The following is a 10,822-nucleotide window of genomic DNA, read 5'->3' as shown; positions in this document are numbered from 1 at the left end:
ATATATATATATATATATATATATATATATATATTATATATGCATATATAATATATATATATATATATATATATATATATATATATATATATATATATATATATGCATATATGCATATAATATATATATATATATATATATATATATATATATATATATATATAATATATATATATATATATATATATATATATATATATATATATATATATATATATATATATATATATATATATATATATATATATATATGCAATATATATATATATATATATATATATATATATATATATATATATATATATATATATATATATATATATATATATATATATACAGACATACAACCACACCCATTTGTACACAATTGACACTTTAACATTCGCAAGTATTAAGTCCTGAATACAATTCAGTATGGAAGTCGGCAAATCATGGGAACGACTGAAAGCCAAAATGGAATTGTAAATGATTTGTGCTTCTGACCTCGGCATGTGGCTGAAGCGCTTATCAATTATTTCCCCTGGTGTAAGTTACTACAAAAGTATTTTGAATCAGATGTCAAACTATATTTGTGGAATAATATTATGTGTGTGTGTATGTATGTGTATGTATGTGTAAATATGTATATATATATATATATATATATATATATATATATATATATATATATATATATATAAATATATATATATATACATTTATATATATATACATATATTTATATTATATATATATATATATATATATATATAATATATATATATATATATATATATATATATATATATATATATATATATATATATATATATATATATATATATATATACAAGAGGAAGTAACTGATCATTGATAAGTGATAATATAAAATATATATATAATATAAATATATATATATATATATATACTATATATATATATATATATATATATATATATATAATATATATATATATATAATATCATATATATAGAGAGAGAGAGAGAGAGATGAGAGACCGAAGAGACGAGAGAGAGAGAAGAGAAGGAGAGGAGAGAGAGCGAGACGAGAGAGAGAGAGATGACGTCTCTCGAGGATCTTTTTCTTGTAGCCATCCATAAAGTAAGAAGGAATTCTAGAGACAGTCCCCTCTTTCTTTGCCCCTATGAAAAAGAGAAAAGGGGAAAACGCCAGATCCCTTCTTCGTTTCCCCTCACTCAACATGGCTAATCAGCCGTGCTATAAGACGCCGGCACCCAGACGGCTGAATTAGGTTTGATTTATTTCCAGCGACCAAAAAGAAATTCTTTTTCTTTATCGGAGTTCATCCTCGTCATCATGTTGTTCATGTCGATTAAGAAGGAGAGGAATGTAATTTGCTTCCGCCTCGGCACTCATGTGAGTTTTATTGCCCCTTTTACGCTGCTATAATACTTCAACTACGAAGAATAATCACAAATATATAATAATAATGATCATATTTTTATACTTAGATGGGAAACAAAGTACGTCGCACTATCCCTGTTCATCTTTGTTCATCCGCTAGTTTACTCTGAATTAAAAGCGGAGAGATTTCTAGAGAGAAAACATTACGATTATACCTTTGGATTACTCCTCTAATGACGCCAAGAATGAAAGTGTCTTCTACCGCCATGAAAAACTGACATCACTCAGAAACAACGGCTGATGACGAGATATTCTGCGTCTCAGAGAGGCGATATTTAGCAGCCTCCCTCGGGTTCGACGACGAAGCTACGGGGCCAACGCCAACCGCCTGTCACAGGCGCTAGTTGTGCTCTGGAACCCGAGGTGGAAAGACGTGCCGCCGATCGCCTCTCGGCCTCCCGCGAAGTTCTCTCTCGCTCTCTCTCCCGAAGTCGATGCTTTCAGAAAACGAAGCATTTCTCATTGATACATTTTTACTGCATTCACTTACTCCTTCTTGCTTATTATTCGTGCCGTAGCATGATGAATTTTGTATTCTGGTGAATTTTGAAGTTATGAAATATTTTTTAACTTTTGTTCGCGTTTTTCATTAACCGAAGGAATTCAAAGGTGGTAACAAGGCAAGACAAATTCCTGACTTTGTAAAAACACTTGAAACTTTTAATTTGGGAGGATATCATGAAAGCGGACGAACGTCGCCTTTAAAGGTAAGAAACTATTCAATACTTTATGTTGGGAACTTTTCATTAGTTTTTTTGTACAGAAGCACAAGATTGCACATTTGTTTACGAGCATGAATACATGTCATAGATATACAATTTAATACAAATGTTCATATGTACATTTGTATTAAAATGTGCATTTTATGTTAATACAAAATTGCACAGATGGATTTTTTTAAAATACGCTCAGTCATTAAGCCACAAATAATCCATTTATCTCGAATTCAAATTGCCTTTGGAATAACTTTACATTACAAAGGAATTATATCTGATAAGTGCAGCTATCCTGACCACGATTTAAAAACATTCTCTTTTTTTGGGCGTGAGTTAGTTAGTCCCAAGTTACAGTGAATTTCTTGATAATTGGATATTTGATTCATATATGAAGAACCTTTGATGTTTTTCTGTTTTTTAAGTTTGAATTTTTCTTACTATTGAATAAGCAAATTACAACTCGTTAATTGTAATCTATTCTGGTAATACAGTTCAGTTTTAGTTTTGATTTGTACTGTATCAGCAATTTTACAGAGCGACCAACTCTTATTTTCTGATTGGCCAAAAAACGCTGCGACGCTTTGAATATTACCCGACACTTGAACGTTTATTTACAAAACTGGGTTTACTTTATTTGAATGAATTGTTCTTTGATATAGATTCGCTGTTGGAATGGAATTCCTGTCGATGTCTTTAGTGTTTTATTGTATTACAATTTCGCAACCAGTTTTCTGCACAAATAGACTTGATTGTGAACAGCACTTTTAAAAAGGTATTTAAATACTTCGCAAATTTCATTTATCCCTGTCTATAAAATACCTTTTAGACTATCAAATAAACATACATTTAGCTTTCATAACTGCACGTATCAATTTTGCAATAAAATACTGATTCGTTTTTTAATGAGTAAAATAAGTTGCATTTCTGGTTGTTATTCTTTTTCCGCTTTTAAGGCTGCACAAATGCCGAGTATAAAAATACTTTCCATATGTGTACACATGCGTTTTTATATATACACAAACACATATATATGTTCACACAATATTAATATAGTTTTTACTGTAATCGAAGTGTTCTAGGAAATTTACAACGTCCATGAAAAAAAACATCTTCTTTTCTATAAAACATTACATTTCGGTTGACAAATTTTAATCTTAAATCACTGGCGACTGCAGAGTGAAGACAGCTGGCAAGCGACAAGCGTTATTATATGGAATATGCAGGCGTGGAAGCAGCGTTGGTAGTAATGGATGAGCAACGTCGTTTCCACATCTGATCTCCATTGGTTGATATCACCTGTCACTCACCAACTCTCCTTCACATTCACCAGTGACAGGACTAAAGATTGTCCATCGAAGCGTCTGGTTTTGTCGTGTAAACAGCGTTTCTATGGTCTTTTAAACTTTATATATATATATATATATAATATATATATATATATATATATATATATATATATATATATATGCTTAAAAATCACAGTAGATGCAGGTGACTTCATTAAATAAGCGAATACCACAAGAAAATGATAGGCACAAATCCATGCGCTTTCGTCGTTCCTTGGCAATGTCTTCGTAAAGACGAAAAGCGCTTGGATTTCTGCCTTCATTTTCCTGTGGTATTTACATATATATATATATATATATATATATATATATATATATATATATATATATATTATATATATATATATGTCAAGTATATATAACTGGATCAAGAAAATGTAGAATATGATGAATATATAAATAAAGACAAAATCCACGAAGGATTGTGAAACGTAGTGGTGCTGTGAGGCCTTTTGACTTGATGTCCTTTACTTAGCAGACTGACAATTATATGAAGAGAAGTTTACAAAGAAATGTCGTATAAATGACAGATGGGGTTTATAAAGGAAAATATGTACCTAGAATTCAACACTTCTGGAGAATTAGTAACCTTCCCAAAACAGGTGTCCAATTTAAGAGCTTTACAAAAGGTTAAGTCCAACTGTTCAGAACCAGAGACAAGACAGTAATTAAGAGATTATACAGGTCAATAACTAGCCACACACAAAATTTCATTATGGTAAACTATGAAACCTTTTTCGCAAGGTAAACTTATCCACAAAAAATTTATATTAGACATATGTGCAAAGAAAGTATCTATAAGGTAACTAATTTGTAATTAAGTTAGTGGTTTTACTTTACGATCAGTCTTAAACATATTGTTTATATGAGGGCTCAGATAATACAAGACAGAGCTAATATTAAAATTACGATAAGAAGTAAATTGTCTAATGGCAGATTCTAGAAGATTTCTTCACAAGAAATCTTTAGACCTTCCAATTACTGAACTTCCGTTCCGTTTTATTCTATGGTTGGACTGAATATTTATGCTGTTTAATTCGTTAATAGATTGGCCGATATAAAACGAGGGGCAATCCAAACATGGAATTTTATATATTATGTTGCTTCTTTCCTTGGTGCCATTTTTTATTAGCATTCCTTTTGGTGTGTTATTATAAGAAAAAAAGGAGGTTGACCTTACAAGATTTTAACAGTGATTTTGTGGTTTCAAAACAGCTGAAATAAGGCAAGCTAAGGAAGTTCTTAGAAATATCTTTTTATGCGTTACTTACTCTATACAAAATTTTGTGGGCTTTATTATAGCAAATATCTCATATATGTGAGAGATAAAAGAAATTTGTTCCTATTTTTCTCAAGTATTTAATTTCTTGATCCAAATATTGGGGACTGACAATGTGTAATGCTCGTAAAATCACCGAAGAGTAAATTGATACACCGGAGAAAAAATTGACATTTTGATATTAAGATGGCGGCCTGGATTAAAACTGACATAATTTAAGCTGTTGGCTGGTTATCTATAGATAATGAATTCACATTGAAATGGTTCTCTATGTATTAAAACGTCTAGGAAAGGGATGCAATTGTATTTACAAGTTCTAAAGTAAACTTAATTGATGGTACCTGGTTATTAAGTTAGAGAGTACATCATTTACATCAATACCAGCAGGCAAAACAACAAAATTATCGTCAACATATTTATATCACTTTAAAGATATATAAATTATATTAGGTAAATAGTATATTTCAAAGAATTCCATGCACAAGTTTGAGAGGAGTGGTGATAAAGGGCTGCCCATTGCCATACCAAATATTTGTTGATAAAATTCACCATTGAATATAAACTTACGATCACAAGTGCACAACCTAGTGAGTGAAATAATATGACTAACACGTAGAGGTAATTCGTGCTGGGTTAGTTCGTTACTAAGATACTCTAAAATAGATTATATAGGGACTTAAGTCAAAATAGAACAAATATCAAAACTTATGCATGTATCAGTGGGGCACAAAGTGATTTTGTTTATCAAATAAATTTAGAGAATTATATATATGAGAATCTCAAATAGTTCCAAGTAACTTGACTCAGGACTAAATCAAGAAGTAAAACTAATGAAGAACCAGCAAGGGTTCGCAAGTTCTATTAGGAAGTTAGATTTTACTTGAGGAGAGTATCCAAAAGGTGTGAAAAATCGAGGAGTCAAGAGTCATTGTGGTATCGGGCTAATACAATATATATATATATATATATATATATATATATATATATATATATATATATATATATGTATAGATATATATATATATATATATATATATATATATTATATATATATATATATATATATATATATATACATATGCAATTGTAATAGCCACAATGTCCTCTTAAACTTCTTGAATTGTTTGCTCTTTTTTGGATACGCCTGTCACTACAAAGCCTAAAGATCCACGTTCAAAGAAATTTGAAGAAGAAATTGTGATGTCCGGTCCTGGAAACGAACTCAGATCCAATAATCAATAATCACAAAGAGGTCACGTCAGCAACGTGACTCTTTGTGATTACTGGACCTGGGTTCGTTTCCAGGACCGGACATCACAATTTCTTCTTCAAATTTCTTTGAACTGGATCTTTAGGCTTTGTAGTGACAGGCGTATCCAAAAAAGAGCAAAGAATTCAAGAAGTTAAGAGGGCATTGTGGATATTACAACTGCATATGTATCTGGTAAAAAAGTGACCCAGTAGATTCTACACACACATATATATATATATATATATATATATAGATATATATATCTAATATATATATATATAATATAATATATATATATATATATATATATATATATATATATTGCTGAGTTTACTAGCCAATAACAAAAACAGCCTAACTCCGACCAGCAACATTCCACTAACTATCATGTTGAAATGCCATTAATTTTTGTATCATTGCGACACAACAAGTGTTAACGTTGCGCGCAAAAATTGTCCACTTCGGTAAGACCTCGAACGCAATTCTGGTTGCTGAGGAGTGAAGGGTTCTCTCTGTGAAGGAATCATATATAGACATTTTTTTTATTGGAACGTTAATTGAGAAAGTAGAATGCTACAAGCCTATGGGCTCTAAGAAAGAAAGCAACTCATTTCATATTGAAAGTGACAGTCAATTTCTATATTCCATTTAGAATGGTTAGTACATACATTTCAATACTCATTCTAGTGAAACATAATACCATTCATATTTTTATAAGAAAATTTCTACACTGTGATAGGCAATATTCATTATCGAAGTACTTTTATGAAAATTTCTACATAATAATAAGTAATATTCATTATCGAAGTACTTTTATCTAGTGTATATGTATTGTATTGCAATATAATTTCTCAGATATCGGTAAAACAGAAATACAATAAATTTTTCGACTCTATGTAACAGAAACATAGGAAGGAAATTAAAAAGTACAAAAGAAATGTTGTAAGGAAATTAAAAAGTACAAAAGAAATGTTGGAAGGAAATTAAAAAGTACAAAAGAAATGTTGGAAGGAAATTAAGAAGTACAAAATAATCAATTATATGTAAATAACGAAGAAAAATAATATAATTCAATAACGAAATTAAGTAAATGGCAAATAAGCTAAGAAGTGAGATTCAAGTGAGACTCCTCAACGAAAAAAGAAATCTTTTAATTAATCGAGCAAATTGGAAACATTGCCACAGTATTATCAAACAATATGATGAGTGTATCCTTTCTGGATCTGTGATGCCATCCACGGCATCGACTATGAAGATCTCACCGGACTTCTGTCATAAACTCACTGGAAATATATCTTCAGAATTGCTGGGTAAAAGTGCCACGTATAAACTTGTTTCGAACAAGTTTCTAAATCCCTCCAAGCGCGACTCCTGAGACGCAAAGGTTTATAGTCTCTTGCTGAACTGTACGAGTGAGAAGTGAATGATCTTTAGTGGATTTACAACACCAGAAAACCATATTCTCCAACAGCGTAGCCGTCACTCATCGTTTTATGAAAGATATTCCTCAGTATGCAGCATCAGTGTTCTTTGCGTTTTCGAGTGTGTTCATATCTTTTTATGTGTGAGTTTGAAAAGTTAAACAACTTAATAATTCAGTGCTCCCATTCATACTTATCCTTGTTTTTTACTTATTTTGAATAAGTTCTCTCCAACATGATACAGTTTTAAATCTAGTTACATATCTGTCGTGTTCTAATAAGAAATACGAGACGCTCAATACCTAATTGCATTTACATTCGATCACCCGCAAAATCTTAGCTTTTATATTTGCTTCAATCAGATAACGATCAAATATATTTTCAGCCATTTTTTTTCTCTTTTTCATTGCTGAACAAAAAGTGGATGTTTACCTCTGAAATACCCAACAATTACGGAACATAATTCGGTGACATTACAGGTATACTTCTGTTGTCTCTGCATAAATGTACACATATATAATGGAAAGTAAATATGACGTGAGTGAAATAATTTATGAAAACATTCATTCTCATTTTGCCTCACTTCGACATCAAAAAAGACCATCTGTTTCATCATCATACGATGTGGGGCGAATTGGACATATATGAGGGGAAGTCACCCGCGTATGCAATTTGGGACTAATTATGATTCTGTTTAACAAAACTTTCATCTCTCTCTCTCTCTCTCTCTCTCTCTCTCTCTCTCTCTCTCTCTCTCTCTCTCTCTCTCTCTCTCTCTATATATATATATATATATATATATATATATATATATATATAATATATATATATATAATATATATATATATATATATATTATATATACACGTATGTGTAAATATGTACGCATAAATATGTCATTTTTTTGGAATGCGATGTTTCCAAAGGAGAACTTTCTTATGTGTGCAAGGGAGAGAGAAAATGGCGATGAAAAAAAATTGATTAGGTTATCCATTTGCGTCACAGATGGAAGAGCAAGCTGATAGACGTAAAGGTTAAAAAATAGTAGCTTAAAGTGTATGTGATCGTTATCTGATTGAAGCAAATATAAAAGCATGTATTTTACGGGTGATAGAATGTTTAAAATGCAATTAGGTCGAGAGATTCTGGTATTTATGAGAAGATGAGGGAAATGTATCTAGATTTACACCTGCAATGCGTTGGAGAGAACTTATTAAAAAATAAGTAAAAATCAAGGTTTCGTCGAGTGTCATAAAATAAGTTGAATACAGTAGTCCAACACAGAAATTTATACTCATTTTTGAGAGAGAGAGAGAGAGAGAGAGAAGTTTTGCTCTGGAAAATGAGGGCATGGATCTTCTGAGCTTAGAGTGCAATTAGAGATATGGAGTTGGAAGAGACTGTAATCATGCATCCATGGAGTGGCTCTGTGGAAGAGCTTTTGAATGCTTAATGGAGATAAGAGACTCGGCCAGAATGATGTAAATATGGCATGTCTGAGTCCTTGTGGAAGTGCCTCTTATGAAGTAAGCAGCACAATTATGATGTTGATGAAAAGATGGGCATTAGGGGTTAAGAATGTATGAGAGAAATGCTCAAAATACTTGAGATAAATTAGTAACATTTTTCCTTTGTGTCATTGCAAATGTGATTGAAGTGTATGTCAGATTTATACAAGTTTAAACCAATGTTCTGTAACACGCCAACCTTGACATTTTATTAATACATTTTGTTATAAATATATATATCAACCCACGAATTTGCGATATTCATAAAAATAAAATTGAGAAAGTATTCCAAAGTTCCTCAATGTGTGAGAATAATTTACGCTGCATTAAACTGTGTTTATTGATAATCATCCTTGGAGTTTCTCACACTGTTAATGTGTTTCATCCTAAAGCCGATTTACATCATATATATAAAACTGACAATCGGACTATGTGTATGTATGTATATTCGCTATAGACGGCGAAACTACTGGACCGAATTGAACCAAAGTCGGACCCTAAACTTAGATTTAATAGCGAGACGTGTTTAGCCTTTATAATTATTCGTAGGGAAAAAAGAAAGCATTATTCTCATAGAATATTTCACGAGGATTCCAAATACACTCCTACTCTTCTTTTACGATGAAGAATATCGATGGTATTAGGAGCAGGTTAACCGGGTACCGTTTTGATCCGAATATCCGGTCATGCGAACTTCTTTAATATCATTCTGTGTGTAATATATAATTCGTGAACGATATGTAATCAAGAAATGTTTATACAAGGCACACTAATCATACAAATAACCAAATGTGGCTCACCACTGATGCAAGTTGTATTAGATTTTCCATTAGGCGTGAAGCTCTTCCACTGTTATTATTTACTTAGATTAAATTCAGCGCGTAATCAACTGAGGAATGTTTGGGGTTCTGATATTGCTCCACTATTAATCAAAGCATGGTATTTAGTGCACGAATTACAGTTAGGAGTTACGTTTACGATTATATTATTATTATTATTATTATTACGTGATTGCATATTAACATTAATAATATAAAAAAATCCATTTTCATTAAACAAGTTCCCATAGAAAATATTTTTTTTTGTGAAAATAGAAAAGGTCCAAAGAAATAAGATTAAACTTATATACTTTGAACACGAAGAGATGAATAAAAAAAAAAAAATATATATATATATATATATATATATATATATATATATATATATATATATATATATATATATATATATATATATATATATATATATATATACATACATATATATATAACATATATATATATATATATATATATATATATATATATATATATATATATATATATATATGTATATATATATATATATACAAACATGCACTGCATCTAGACGACGAAGTAAGGTGAAGTAAGAGAATCCACTTCACGCACCCCACCCAGTGCATTCACTGTAAACACATCTCTTCAAACAATGACAGAACGCTTTTTATTGAATTGTGCTGAGCCGTAAGATATCAGTAAAGAAACAGGGCAACAAATTCTTGAATGTTACTCGACGGTGAGTTTGGAAGCGGTCCAACAATAAATTTTTCCCGCGATTTCTTATAGTTTCCACTCCAGTGCGAGACATATTTTACCTTCCCTTCGCGAGAGGGAACAAAAAGCTATAGAAATATGAGCTTTCTTATGATTTGTTTTTGTTGATAACTGAGATCTGAAAGTTGTGTTGAATACACCATTCAATAAGTATACAATCTCCATAAATATATACACACACACATATATATATATATATAGATATATATATATATATATATATATATATATATATATATATATTCATATATATATATATATATATATATATATATATATATATATATATATATATAGTAT

The 10,822-nt window shown here is 30.5% G+C and overlaps 1 protein-coding gene across 1 annotated transcript in view; it reads left to right on the top strand.

Moving 5' to 3' along the window:
- The first annotated feature begins 1,782 nt into the window (after positions 1-1,782).
- Positions 1,783-10,822, top strand: part of LOC135203515 (uncharacterized) — a 68,783-nt gene continuing 59,743 nt past the window's right edge. The window contains exon 1 of the mRNA XM_064233248.1: positions 1,783-2,133. The gene's annotated coding sequence lies outside the window, so the exon portion shown is untranslated. The remainder of the gene's footprint in view (positions 2,134-10,822) is intronic.

The sequence above is a fragment of the Macrobrachium nipponense genome, chromosome 36, assembly GCF_015104395.2.
Source record: "Macrobrachium nipponense isolate FS-2020 chromosome 36, ASM1510439v2, whole genome shotgun sequence".
Taxonomy (NCBI): Eukaryota; Metazoa; Arthropoda; class Malacostraca; order Decapoda; family Palaemonidae; genus Macrobrachium; species Macrobrachium nipponense.
The sequence above is the reverse complement of the archived record's forward strand: the minus strand, read 5'-3'. Positions and strand labels throughout refer to the sequence as shown.